The sequence below is a fragment of the Simochromis diagramma genome, unplaced genomic scaffold (genome assembly GCF_900408965.1).
Source record: "Simochromis diagramma unplaced genomic scaffold, fSimDia1.1 OVJJ01000302.1, whole genome shotgun sequence".
Classification (NCBI taxonomy): domain Eukaryota; kingdom Metazoa; phylum Chordata; class Actinopteri; order Cichliformes; family Cichlidae; genus Simochromis; species Simochromis diagramma.
The window spans coordinates 11074872-11090496 of NW_024386792.1; the positions used below are offsets into that span (position 1 = coordinate 11074872).

A 15625-nucleotide genomic window follows, 5' to 3' on the forward strand; every position below is an offset into this window, starting at 1 on the left:
TCGCAGACCTGCAAATGGGACAGACAGCCACCCAGAGGCACACGCACACTGCAGAAACACACAGACGATGAGGCCTGTGTAGTCATCTGGCATTTTATTGGTTCTGTTCTTTTTTGTATGTCAAAATAAATCCTTTAAATTGAAAATTCACTAAAACTAATGATAAAAACACAAGCCAAACCTAATTTAGTGAAGTCTGAAAAGTTGTAGAAAATTCAATTTGCATTCCAGCATAAAGTAGTCAAGCATTTTATCCAATCAGATTACTTTTATGGAGCATAATTCTTTAGCTCTGGATAATGGCAGAGACTTTAAGTTTCCCTTTGATAAGTCTGTAAAAACTTAACAGACGCACTTAACTACAAACTGTTTTTTTCTTTTGCATTCAGAAGAAACTAATTGTTAACTGTAAGAAACTGTTGTTGGTTTTTTTGTGATTTCTAGTTTACTACAAAAAAATCATTTTAAAAGTATATAAAATGTATTGGTCAGCTGACAATAGGTGGAAAACAACTCATTTAAGTAAGAAAAGTCAAAGTTTGAATAATTTTGATTTCTCAAAACTGTCTGTTATAATCGACTTAATCCTTCTACTTACAAAAATCCTTCAATTTTTATTTTTAATCTACAAACCTATTCAGCTTTCTAAATACCAAGCGGTGCAACTGATTTCATTGGAGTGTGATTGCATATCTGTTAACAGTTCTTGACAAATCCCTAATGGCACTAAAGTGATAGACTCACAATAGACTCCTCTGTGTTATTCTTTCCTCCACTTAAACGACCTAACAAACTGCCCCATTTTGATTGATTGGCCCCTAACTCAGTTGAACATGAGCAATCTGACCAGCTGTCCCCAGCTAGACAGAGAAGGCATACACTGACATATGGCCGGACGCCACCAGCCACAGCATTCCGCTGTTTCATAATTCAAAAGCTATTCCATCACCCCGTATGCTCCACCAGCATCTCACCCATCAGTTAATTAACCCTCTCATTTCCTCCAAGCACACGGTGGCTACACAGACAATGGCTGCGTGTCAGTCAAGTTATGTTCATAATTCAACAGGGCTGCATGCTCCCATATGTTCAGATAATGACAAAAAAACTGTTCCCTCTACAAAGTCTGACAAGAGCATAGACAATAATGATTGCCCAAAGCATTGCCCTGTTTTCCTAACCTGCTTCCTTTAATTATCCTAATGTGTTGATTGGTTAATATATAATGAGTAAACAGACAGTAATGGTGCTAATTATCAGGACATATGTGAAGCGTTTACACTCTGTATTCATCAGAGCACATAAGGTTTTGCAAACATCACAGGCCCCACCTGAACCTGCTCACTGCTAAAATTATGAAAATAATCAAATCTTTTTTTTTTTTTAATGAGCTCAATATTTCCAATCCTGAACTAGTTCTATCTCACTGGAGATGCTCTCTAGAAGATAAACAGCATCTGCATAAAACTGAGCAAAACATCAACAAAGAAACAAGATCAGACTGGATCCAAGTCTTTGGATGTACCTGCCGTTTCTATCCATCTCTGCTTAGTCATATCCGCTCAGCAGACACCTGCTAATTATGCTACAAATATAAACACACACTACATTTGTCAACCTTGGCTATTTTGCCACCGCAGTTTTCCCAACATCTTGAAGAAAAAAATAAATATATAATGTTATAACTGCACCGTTAATGCAGTTAACAGTCTCAACAACACTGTATTATTTACTGTATCAATAAGACAATCTTCTCCACATTAGTCTTACATGTATGTGTGACGTGGCCTCGATGTCCCATATTTTTCTGCCCTGAATCTTCATTTCCTACAGGGTCGGCATTAACATAGCTGTCGCCAAAGCCGCCACACTCACACAGTCTATAATGCATGCATCCATGAACTAATTGATGTTGGGCTGATTCTGTGCACAAGGCAGCCTGACCCTACTGAGTGTGTGTGTGTGCGTGTGTGTGTGTGTTAAGTTCCCTAACGAGAGTCCTGCCTGTCACAGCACTCCTCATTCGGGGATTCTCTCTATCACTAATGAATGCTGACCGGACTGGGCTACCTTGTCAACACGCGTCACACGCACATGCACGCGCCTTCATACACACATTTTCACACACACACGTGCTTATCACTAGGAGACCAGATGCCCTACTCCCTCAGCCTCCAGGCAGAGTCTCAAATGTGTCCATGTTGCACTTATCCTGTGAGCATGCCTTAAAGAATACCGTGTTGAAGTATGAGTATATGTGCATCATATTAGGCTAGCAGATAACAGATGGATTACAGTAGTTATAAAAAAACAAACCATAGAGAGCAAATGAATACCCGTTTAGATACTGTACTAAAATCAGTATTTTGTAATCTATCTTTACCTGTAGCTTTGCATTCACCATAATTAGAATAAAAGAAAATGGTTAAAAAATAAAGAAAGAAAGAATAGGAGAGAAATGTAAATGCATGCATAACCTGCTGAGTTTTTCTTCTTGTACTTATCTATCTATCTATCTATCTATCTATCTATCTATCTATCTATCTATCTATCTATCTATAGATACATATATTTGGTGTGCTATAACGGCAGAGGAAGAGGACATCTTGTGTTTTTTTTCTCCTTTTTTCTTCACTTAGTTTTTCTTCACCTGTTCTTTTCTTCCCTCTTTTTAGTTTCTTCATTTGTTCATTCTTTGCTCTGTTGGAGAGAAGTCTGAGCGGAACAAAGCTCAGGGGGCTATGCACCATGTTCAGTAAAATGGCATGTGTCCGCCAAGCTACGGTAAATTACCTCCAGTTGGCTTGCTAGGGTAACCACCATGGACCATTTCTACGTGTGTGTGTGTCTGTGCGTGTGATGGAAAGGGTTGGAATAAGGTTGTGTGGGTGATAGAGTGTGAGTCGGTATAGATAGTGTTTCAAATTATCATGAGCACAGGTAGACAGGCTGGGAGAATTTTGATTAGAGTGACCATGCACACACAGACACAGACACACACACACATTTAGGTAGCTAATTTGGCAGTGTGGAGCTGAAGAGATGACTAATCAGGATAGAACCTGGTGGGAGTCTGGCCTGTGGCCTATAATGAGAGACATAAGAAACAAGCACACACATTCAAGCAACAGGCGCGTGTATACACACTCATAGCAATTATGCACTGTGCAAACAGACAAAAGACATTCACATGCAGCAGGCACGCACGCATTCAAACACAGACCAGCATGAGTGATTGTGAATAGAAGGTCCTCCCTCATAATTGCTTGGTGCTGATGAAGCCTAAGATACTGATTAGCAGCGAGTGGCCCCTTAGTGTGACCAGAGGTTTAGGAAAAACATACTGTCAACTCCCAATAATGTGAATGTCTTGACGTGTCAACCACAACATGTATTCCTACTGTTGCATGTGTATGCATGTTTAGAGAAAGGGGGAGTTCACATACAAGCCCCCTCGCACCACATTAAAATCACAATTAAAATTAAGTCAGTGTCTCGTTGAGTTTAGATCTGGCCACTACTAACATGTGACAAACAGTCATGTCAGCTCATGTGTCTTGTTTTAAATCTATACATTTGGTCACTGCAGCCAGATGCAGTATGGTTAATACCACTGGACATTTGTTTTTAGCATGCACAGTACATACATGCAGTCGAGTGCACACATGTCAGTACTCGGATGAAGGGCAGCTTCACTGTAGGAATGTGCACAATTGTCACCAGTGCCCCGAAGACAAGTGGCCTAGCTAGCAATTTATACAGTGCCAGTTGTAAATCCTTTGTATGTCAGTAGCAAAGAGCTGCAGAGTGCTTCAGCGTCGCCTTAAAGGTATAGGTCACCCCTACATCAGTATGGGTCACTGTGGTCTCAATTTGACATCCTCAGTGAAGTTGAACAACAGCTGTTTAGTATGATTTTTTTTTTTCAATTCGCTCATTTTTTTTTCTTTTTTTATAGCAGCAGGGAAGTCTGTTAATTTAACTGCAACATTTACTCTGTTTTAACATGTCATGATCAGGGATAAAGGCCTGTGGCAGAGCAGATCATGGCTAATTCAAGCCACCTTTATATTTTGCATGAGAAAAAAACATGCAAAGAAGGCTGCGCCGCCCTGACAGACTAGTTTCCTCTGTTGCTGTTCAAAGAAGATTCAAGATTTTTCCCACAAATACATTTTTATTTTTTAAAAGCTACATTTTCTTTTCAAATTATTTTCACTCATAAGAGTTCAAAGCTTTGGGCTAAGCACCTCATCCTCTCCATCCATGTTAGACATGCTATGCCCGTCAGAAAATTGCGTCTAGGGAGTCTCTGGCTTTGACCGGACCACTGCAGTTTCCGCATGGCTGCCTCTGGCTGCTCTGAGAACGCTCACAGAAATCTGATGCACCAAAACCAGCCTGAAAATCCACCACCAATGACCTCGTCTGTAAGGCACAGGCGTTTTGATTCTGTCTGCCTGGCAGCTAGATACCACACTCTGTTCTGCTCTGCTTTGCTCTGAACTTTCTAATGCTCCAATCTAATCAACTCTATATGCCCTCCCTCCCTCATGAGACAAGACGGGCTAAGGTGGAGACGTGCAAGCAAGAATTGAGATAGGAGGAGAAGTGGAGAAGTGGGGAGGGGTGGAGAGAGGAAAAAGACGAAGGATTAAAGAGGAGGGAAGAAGATGGAGGAGGAGATTCGTGAAGAAGGTCGGAAAGGAAAATGGCTAAGAGAAATAGAGATAGAAAGATGGGATAAAGCGGGAGTGACACAGGGATGGAGACAGAGAGGATGGCAGGAGGCAGTGAGAGAGAGGGAGTGCCAAAAGCGATCATAGCGATTTGAGCAGAATCTTAAAGTAAGTTAATAACATAAGGCATTTATCTTTTTTCTCCTCCTTAGACTCTGCCCTAAAAGATTCGGGTTTCATAAAACACAGCTCTCTAACACTAGATAGTGATATAAAAAGTTCAACTGTCAAATGTGAAAAGAGACATAAAACAGCACCAGTTCTGAAAGAAAAAACACAATAACTATGGGTGAAAACTAAATATAACACAATAACATCACTTTTTTAAGACCAGCTTTTCAAAGAATTTCAAAGAAACACAATATCATGCCATGGAAAAATAAGCAGGCTAAATCAAATCAATTACAGTAGCAAATTAAGGCTAGCTAAGACAAAGTAGACTTTTTTGACATGCTTAATCACTTTAAAATATTTAATTTATTATGAGACAGATACTGATGCTGTTACTATCTATAATGTTACAGGGGGAAAGGTAACTAGCTAGCCTGGGTACAACAAAGTCTTTTTGGAAAGACTCTCGAGAACAGGAATGTCAAACTCATCTTACATCGGGGGTCAAATACAAGCTATTTGGATGTTAAGTGGGCCGAACCGAAGAAACTCACTTTTACATCAGTCTAACAGTGTTTAACTACACATTAACTACCCACTGTACAAAACAGACATTTCTATTGAATATAGTGAAAGGAACCTTTCTGTCATCTAATAATTTATTTATTACTTAATTACTTTGGTGTAATAAGAATAGCTAATGGGGGAGGTCTTTATGAGCAGGAAAAGTTATAAAATTTATGAAAATACATTTAAAAGTACTAAATTTATCCTCTATCCTTCACATTTTCCAATGCCACCCATTGGCCAGATTTTAGTCTTTGCCAAAACCCTCGAGGCGATTCTGGTTTCAGAGTTTCACACCCAGGCTGTATAAGATTTGTTTATAATGTCTCTGGGAGATATGCGCTTTACAGATTTTCTCTTACTGTAAAAGCTATTTAAAGTTTCATAATTGAGTAACAACTGTACAGTAAATAGCTAGGTCATGATATGTTCCAATGAGATAAAATCTACCCATATACTGTCTGCAGATGGATGGTGTTTATAGACAAGTCCATCACTTCCTTTCAAACCACGATTTCAGCAGTCACAAGGAGGATTTCGTCTTACCGTAGGGGGGAATACACATTTTTCCTTAGCAATAGGTGGTTGCCAGAGGGCCACTGATCAATCTGTAGGCCTGTATGACTGGAGGGCTTTAGCAATTGTTTTCCCAGTGACTCCCATCAACCTCTTGCCACCACTCTCAGCCATTCGGGGAAAACTCATTTTTCCCGAACGATTGGTGGTTGTCAGTTGGATGCTCACCACTCTCTAGGCCTAAATGACTGGAGTCTTATTCACTTGACCCTACATTGTCACCATGACTGTCACACATCTAAAATAGCAGACAAGTTAAGGTCACATGGTTAGTGTTCACATGTCCACATAACCTTAAAAAAGGGACGTCAGAGCACCATGAAGCACTTTCCTTGTAAGAAAAACATAGGGTAGAACAGATCGGGGGTTTAGGTTGGGATACGTTGGACACATAGCATCCTGGGCTTCCCAGTCAGATCCAGATGTGGTTTAAAAAATAACATCGCAATGGCAAAAAATGCTCAGCTTGAGGCTCCAGAAAAGGATTTCACAAACCAATGGGTTAAATCACAATGGTGATATCCATCATTTACAGGCAATCTGTGGGCTTGCCATCACTGTAAGTGATCACTCTATTATGACCGCTGAGTATGGGAACTGCTAACCCCTTCAAACTAGTATATTCTCACATATGTGGAACTGCAGCTCGTATGCTGAGAAGTATTAAACAGCCCACTTGGCGGTGTCGAGATTCACCAGATTAGTCATGAAGAGCCAGTTTACTCAGTTCTCGACAGCTTTTAGCGCCTGTTAGTTTTGATTTACAAAAAAAAAATTAATAGCTTTTATGCTTTTACACTTTTTTCACTCATTATTTACGCTCTTGACGCAATACTTTAGCTTGCAGATGAGTTAGAGTTTTGCTAATTCAATGCTAAGAATACGCAGAATCAACACAATTATCAGTGAAAACTGATTTCATAACTTATCTGCTTTATACAACCCACAGATTAACGTGGAATAATGAGGAATACTATTTTCACTCCCACCTCATACAAGCAAATTAGGTTAGCTCACTGAAATACTCAAAACACTCAAAATATATCAAAGTACTCAATGCACAGAGCAGAAGTCCAGTTTATGGTTGGCCTACTTTTAGACTTAGCTAATGAAAAAAACAAACAAAAAATGAGTCCATATTTATTTATTTATTTATTAACCTTTATTTAACCAGGAAGATCCCATTGAGATTAAAAACCTCTTTTTCAAGGGAGACCTGGCCAAGATAGGCAGCAGCAGATGTCTCACAGTTACAGAAATTACTCAAACACAGGCAGCAACAACACACATGCAACAATAAGTGAAAGAATACAAATAAAATAAAATAAAATTCAATCCATACCCCAAAAATGGCTGTGCCCCATGCAAATATCCAGATAACAAGCACACAGTCCTGTGCACACACGCGCATGTAGCCATTCAATTCTGCATGGCATTACAGCTGAGTTCCCCCATAAGAGCGGAGTTAATAGTGTACAAAACTTCCTCTGATACAATCAATTATGTCAACTACAGACACAGTGATGCTGATTCCAGCGCCACTGATGTTGTTTTCCTCCCTTTGATTCATCTGTCTTCTCCTTCATACTACCTTTTTTTGCTCCCCCATTGCCGTCTCCCTCTCCTACTCCCTGTCACTGCTCTAAACCCAGTACTGTCACAACGGATCCATCAAAGGCATGCCTTAAAGCCAGAGGCAGCGCACGGCAGAGTTTGTGTATGCGTGTGATTGTGTTCGCGGGTGAAGAAGAGAGAGAGGGAAAGACAGAAAGTTGTCCTGTACAGTACAGAGAACAGCCACCTCAGCAGTGAGTGATGCTGCATTAAAGCGGAGGCAGACAAACAGGGAGCAAACGACTCTCGTGACCTAGATTTAAACCCCCGTGAACGAGCTGGGCTTGGTTAGCAAGAGAAAATGCTCAAAACCTCATCTTACATTTGAGCTTTATTATCCATTTGTCAATTACTTTTCTTCAATTCTGTTCTCTCCATCCATTTATTTTCATGGCCGACTGCTATCCTCCATCCAGCCTTGTTTACTTCTTTGCGTGCACTCTGTCTCTATGCTTTTTTTCCCTTCTTTCTCACATGCTTGCATGTCCTTTCTTTCCTCTGCCATCCACTTCGCCATGTTGCTCTATGAACATTTAATATTCTCATCATGCTCAGGTGCTCTACACCCACTGTTTTCCATTTTAAACTACCATAAGCTCACATGAAAGAGACTGGTAGGACCAAAATAATGAGACTCCTGCTACTCTAATTTTAGATCCCAATACTCTTTCAGAAACACGTGCATTCAAGTATTTCAAAGATTTGTTCAGAATCAGCAAACTTCAAAACTCTGTGGTTTCCACTGATTCAGTTAGGAGGGGAAAAAAGTGATTTTTGCATAAGACATTAGGACCAAACCTTTGCTCTTGCATTATAGAGCAGATATGAACTGTGTATATCAGAGTCTTGAAATATTTATTCAAAAAGGCCTTTCTGGGGTGCTTACAGTGCTGTTCATAAATTAAAAATGCATAAGCACCAACACTGGTGTATAAATATAAAAGGAGGCACTTAATGTTGGATTGTCTGACTGCTGAGAAAATGGCATCGGAAGCACAGAAAGATCTACCTAAGAGAAAAAGTACATCCGTTTGCAGACTGTCACCTTGACTTATGTGTAGGAAAATGCGCTGGTGGACACAGATAGAAATTTCTCCCTTCACATATCACGGAACACATTAAACATTACAGTCTTTTTGAGTCACTATGACTGCAATGCTGCTCAGAGCCGTGATGCGTATAAAATGTCTCATGACAGATGTCCACACTGATATGGGAGTATTTGTCAGCAAACACTTTTGTTAGATATTACATTTTCACTTCTCCCTGGAAACAAAAAAAATCTAAACTGAGGAAGAGATTCTCTTCAAAGTTTACTGGGATTGAGGAAGCACAGTGGTGGTTATTCAGTGCTAGAACATTACCTGGAACATTATTACATAAAAATCAAGACTTATTACTGTTCTCTGCAGGACTGAGGCTGAGCTTTAGTTTTCAGTTTGCAGGGCAAAATGGTTTGAATCCTAACCCTCATCAGTTTCACAGAGGAAGCTATAATAATCCTTCATGTTATCAACATATGTTAAAGACTTATTCTGGAGTAAATCTGCACCCACGTGAATTGCATCTGCCATTTTTACAATGAGATTCGATTCAATGAAATGCAACCAGTGTTTCGTGATTGCAGGGTGGCGTGGATATTTTTTGCACTGACTCAAACCACAGCTGTTGCATTTTTGATAAGCTGCATCCATCACTTCTCCAAAATAGCATAAAACTGATGATACAATGAGCTCCAGCAGGATGTATGGGTGGTGATTTTGAAGCAATCAATGGGGACAGCAAAGGTAAACACAGTGCTAAATGTCAGCTATGGTGATTGCGCTGCCACAATATCACCTCGGGCGGGAGACCCAAATAACCAAAATCAATAATCTAATCATTTCATATTCAAATCACGCAGGGTAGAGGTCTGGATCTTATTGCAGTTTCATATCCCTGGTGTGCTGATATATTCCAATCAACAAACCAGAGCAAGCAGATGCATTTAAAATAGAATGATTCAATGAGGCTGGTGGGTGGTTCGCAATGTCTGAAATAAATGTCTATTATTTTCAGTCGGCATTGTTGAAACACATGTAATATGCAAATCTACATGTACATATACTTTATTTGTTATCGCTGCAATATAATCGACACATTTGAGTATGTGTAATAACAATGTAATGCTCATTTATGTTAAAAAAAATTACACATTAGTAAGTACAAATTGACAGAATAAGTTATTTTTATAGAGTTACAAAGTTCAAATAAAAGAAACCCAGGGTCTGCAAAACTATTCTCACTTGTTTCATCAATGCTTTATTGTGCCAGTAAGAAATATATGATCAAAAATTAATCTTATGCTGCTCAGATCTTATATTCCGGTTGTAGCTAGAAGTCTTCAGCATCGATTCCCTTTCATAACTCTAGTCATTGTGGACAGATCCACGTTCCTAAAACATGAACTGAATGTGAGGATTACATTTGGATCCTTGTGAGGTCTGCGACTTTCTTTACAATAACTGAATACACACATGCACAGAGCACATTCACAGCATTTAATCCTCTATGATAATGGATATATATGTAGATTTGAAATGTGAAACACTGGCACGCAGCAACAGGTCTGCTTTTAAACTATTAACTAGAACAGTAAGATTTTAATCTCTGACCAATGCATCTTTTCCAGCTGTTGCTTTCAAAACGCATTAAAGTGAAATAAAGCATATTTCATGGTTTAGATGTCTGTGTGTGTGTTTAACCGTTGTCGCGCTCCCAAAGGTATCAAACAAGTCTGCTTGCACGAACAGAGTTACGATAACTCGTGGTTTTTGTTGGAATCCATGCTGATGCATCCAAATAGAACAACAAATCTCTACAGTATACGATAGGGATAATTGAACTGGTAAACACACACATGGAAGGAAAACATCTGCGAGTGCATCTGCTCATCATCATACCAAGCCCGTTGGAAATCTACATTCTCAATATAGTCTACTTTATACAATTAGCACTGACTCATAGGCAAAACATCCCAAATAGGAGAAGACACAGTAGGGAAGAAACAGTGATAGTAACTGCCATAACTTGTTTTGTTTCTTCGCACAAATAAGACGGCTTATCCTTCCTGGAATACGGTGGCCTTAAATAGCTGCCTTTTTTTTCCAAGTTGTTGACTGAGAGCATCTCTGTGGGCTATTCCCTGTTGTCAAGTGTGTGCGTGTGTGTGTGCATGTACTTCTGTGTTGCACGGGGTGTGCTGGGGGTTGTACCAATCCACTCAGGTGGCAATGTATTTGTGCTTGTGAGGAGTATACATGTGGGTCTTTGTGCATTTACGTCAAAACCGCATGTGTATTTGATTATTCTGTAGGTGTGTATGTGTTTACTCCCCAGGTGCACTCGCTTGATCTTAGGAGGGATGAAAGAGTGCATAAAGGAAAGAATGATACTTTAAGCACAGTAAACAGGATGCAGAGCCACCAGACAGCGGCAAATATCAGACAGCAAACACTAAGTCCAACAGAATTTCTCCAGACTGTCAGATGTGAATACACCAAATCAGCAAAGAAACTGTAAACAATCAAAGCTGAAATAATGGCTGAAAATGTAGCACGTTTGTAAGCTATCAAGTCATGCGCTTCATTTAGCCTGGCTCGTTGACTGGGAAAGAACTCGTTCATGTTTGCCTCAATGGCTGAGCAGGAAAGAAGGGTGGACCACATCCACGCATTAACTCAGTCACACCTGGGAGCTCGTTCAGCACAGCCACACAGTCTCACACTACCGAAGTCGGAGCTGCTCCACCGAAACAGTTAAAGGTTAATGCCCATAGGTCGCAGCCCTGATGGTAGTTGTTGAGGGATTTAAACTGCCGGGATTTTTCCAGCTACTGTACCCATACAGATTTTAAACCGTGACCTTTCAGTCACAAGCTCATTTCCTCTGAGCCTATCTGTCACTGCGGGTCAATACGTGGCTGGTGAGGATAAATGCAGAGATGGTGTAGACATGGTCACGCAGTCTTTTATCACATTTTATTCTTTGTTAATAGATGAATGGAACTGCAACTAATGATGATTCATTATCAATTATTTACAATACGTTATCTGTTAAAGAAAAGCAGATTTGTAATTTCTCACAGTATGAAAATATATGCTGAATAATGCTGAGTAATTCATTGCATTCAACGAAAACACTTCATAAGTGCAAAACGAAACAAAATATATGCCTAATTATTTGATGATTTGCTCATTTGATCCATTTACAAATAATAATTAGATTTAATTTTGCTTGTTTTAGCATTTTTAGTAATTCAACGAAGAAAACAAAAATGTGTTTATCTAATCTTACTTAATCTTGATGAAATTCAATAATATATATTATATAGCCCCATTAGAGAGAAAGAACTCCATCCTCATCTCCCAGGTCTGGAACTTCAGAGACATCTGTGTCACACCCAGCCCTGTGTATATTTTTCCGAGTATGCATTGGATGCGTGGGTTTTCGTGTGTCTGTTTGTGTGCAATGTGTACACAGAACAAGGCTGAGTCTAATTGCGCAAGTCCATCTGCTGATTTTGGAAACATGGCCTCTATCTAACAGACACAAATGGTACAGACAAAAACACACAAGCAAAGACAACACACATGCGCGCGTGCCACAAGTGCCTGTCTCAAAGCCTCAACTTGGACCCTGGATAATTTGCACCCATTTTATGGCAGCTGTGTGGACCGCATTGACTGGCATGGTTTACAATATGGGCCCTATTGTCTTCGAATAAAGGCCTCTCAACACAAGGCAAAGGTCACGTTATAAGACAATGAGCCTGCACTCACTGGGTGGCAGCAAGGGAGAGGAGAGAGAGACAGTGTGTGTGTGTGTGTGTGTGTGTGTGTGTGTGTGTGTGTGTGTGTGTGTGTGTGTGTGTGTGTGTGTGTGCATATGGATCTGTGTAAGAGAGATTGAGAGAAAAAGAGAGAACAGAGACTGATTTGTGTAAGTGGTGTTACAGCTGGAATTTGAATTATCTTTGTATTTTTCTCAAATTTGTTTTTTTCTTCAATCATAAACTTTCCACAATATATTTTCTGTGTCAGGTTTACAGGTGCAAAGCTTGTCAAGACTGTCACTTTTCTTAAATTCAGTTTCACACTTGATATTTAATTTTTGTTAACTTTGTAATGAGTGACTATATTGTGCATGACTGCACCATATCTCGCATTCATCTGCTTGTTTATCCAAGCATTCTGTTTGTGTACTGCTTTGATGTGTTACTCAGTATACATGTAATGACTGTTTAACCAATGACACTTCACGGATTTCATTTCAGTCTGCGCTCTCATTAGAAATGTGGTGATTGAAGGTTGTGTGTTTGTTCGTGTGGACCAGGAAACACCTGTTTGACGCAGAGAAAAAAAAGCACATCCCCCATACGAAGAATGATGTATCCCATTTCCTGTTGTTCTTTCTTTTTACTTATTGTCTCAGTGAAATAAAGACAAAATGTGGCCTTGCTGTCACAGAATTAGATTTCAAAGCAAGCATTCAGAGCCATGTGAGAGTCAAGGAAGGCAAGCATGCAGAGTCACAAAGACCAGACAGGAAGGGCATTGAGGTGGTCACACTCACATATGCTGCCTACACAATCAAAACTCAAACGGGCGTGCACACAATAACATTCTTAATTACACAAATGTTATCATGGCTTGTCTTTTATTTCATATCCATGCAGTCGGAAACTTCAGTGGAATGACAGATTAAACTTAACAATGTGACACAGAGACCCTAAAATAAGGGAAGCAGAAGGAGTTTGAGAGACTAGCCTCATTCTCATCAATTCAATCAATAACAAATAGGATCCCACATGTAAACATGACCTCAGGGCTTTTTTACAGCAAGGATGCAATATATTTTTTCCCTGAGTAAAAAAAAAGAAAATGTAAAAACTGATGGCAACCAGGATACTCTGATAAGCTGTCAGTACCCAGGAACTGCACCCTCCTCGATTACCAATAAACTGAATGTGCAATTCATCAGCCCAACTCTAGGAGACAGTATTTCTAATTAAAAGGAAGCTCGTAAATTCGACATTTTACAGGTCCTGCTCAGCTTGTAAATACACTGTAAATAACCCATGCTGAGTGGCTTCATGGGCAGATGAAGGTCTGGATTTGTGGCAAACTCCAGCTGATGCCTTCAATGAACACCAGGCAATTAATTCAAATTCACTTTTATTCCCAATGGGCTAACGGAACCCACTATCTTTACATATCTAATTCTATTCCTGTTGCATTCACTGCATATTGCGTGTTGTTCTGTATTCTTTTTAAAGCTTAGTTAAATCTGATTGGATTAGCAGTTTCAGAGGACGCATTTGTTGGGCCAATTAGAGCACTTCCTGGCACAGATGGAACCATGAGACCTCCGGGGAGAACACTGGGTCATATTTGGATTTTAAAAAAGCATAATGTATACTGTAGAGTCGGCAAAAACAACGCACCAGGTGTGTGTACATATGCGTGACTATACCCGTGGCTTAAAAAAGCCTGCTGTAAATAAGAACGAATTCTGAGTCAACATCCCTGGTTAACCACTGTTTAAAAATTGTTACAGTGTGAAATAGTGTGCATTCAATCTTGATGCACAAATACAGACACACGTGCCATTTTCTTACCTGTTACTGGTGTACTTTGCTTTGTCAAAGTGAAATGAAACTGGTGAGAATCACATCTCAGTGCCAGCCGGATGTTCCAGTTCTGCAGACACGGGGGAGAGAAGAGGGAGGGACACAAAGGGAGAAAGGAGGAGAGAGGAAGAGAGAGAGAGAGAGAAAACGGTGGGGGTTATTCGAGCTCAGTGAACTGAAATCCCTGTCATTTTTTACAATAGAGACAGATAGCTATAATATGTGGTGAATGTGGGGTGCAATGTGAATAATGCCCCCCCCCCTCCAGATTGTGTGAATAGCCATAACCCACTCTACACAAGAACCAGACAGTTCACAAGCCACTTTTACTTCTGATTGCTTGTTTAGCATTCGTGTGTCCTTGTATGTGCATACACGTGCACACGTCTGTGTGAGTGTGTGCTCTGTCTCATAATGACCTCTTAAGTGTCAGGGTATCAAAGTCTATAATGGTCTGTCTATGCACTCGCTGGCAGTTTACAGCTAAAAGGCTCTCTCATGCCATGATAACTGGTTTATATGGGTGGCATTTCACAGCCAAATGCCAGAGACACTTTTCAGAAAGGGAAATTGTTAGCTCTGTTTCCAGAATTCAGAGAGGCAGTTATGCATGGTTAGTGTTACATATCTTTTTTTAATTTGTTTTTTGTTCTTTTTTGTATTTGTCAATGCATCTTTGTTTGTATTTTTGTTTTCACATCTTTCTCTCTCACACTCTCTCTTTCGTTATTATTATTAAGATTAGAAAAACCTTTTTTCTTTTTCCCTTTTCTCTCTCTCTTTCTCTTGCTCTCCACCTTCATTTCCACCTATAATCCCAACTTCTTTCGAGATAAACTTTGTACCAATATAACCAACCTCAGTGTGTGTGTGTGTGTGTGTGTATTTGTGTGTGTGTGTTATTACTCTGTGTACAGTGTCTGAAATCGCACATGGTTTATGCATGGGGAGGCTGATAAAACGAAAAGCAACAGTGTATATACTGTTTTGACTTGAATTTTCTTTTAGACGGTCTTTATCTGTGTGCATTTTCACTGTCATGCAAGACATTTGTCAGCCGCATTAACACACATCCATGCAACGTGTGAAACCTCTGTGGAGCGCTCAGGCAGGGCTGTGGAACTGGGTCTATCAGCCAGTAAAGCAGGCCATGAGCAATGTCTCTATGGTTGGGTGGGCAAAGACAACAAAAGATGGATTCACTGTTCTCTGTTAATGTAGTTGCATGTGTCTCTACGTATTCATGTGACTAAAGTGCAGGAATAGTGCTATAGACAACAGAGAACTAGTGAAATTACGTTTGGTTTTAAGCTCCTTCGACTATCCAGCACCCTCATTTGTATCTCCC

The 15625-nt window shown here is 39.9% G+C and overlaps 1 protein-coding gene across 10 annotated transcripts in view; it reads right to left on the bottom strand.

Moving 5' to 3' along the window:
• Nucleotides 1-15625, bottom strand: part of adgrl3.1 (adhesion G protein-coupled receptor L3.1) — a 117921-nt gene that overhangs the window by 90180 nt on the left and 12116 nt on the right. For all 10 annotated transcript variants that reach the window (XM_040024426.1, XM_040024432.1, XM_040024430.1 and 7 more), the window contains exon 2: nt 14266-14347. The gene's annotated coding sequence lies outside the window, so the exon portion shown is untranslated. The remainder of the gene's footprint in view (nt 1-14265; nt 14348-15625) is intronic.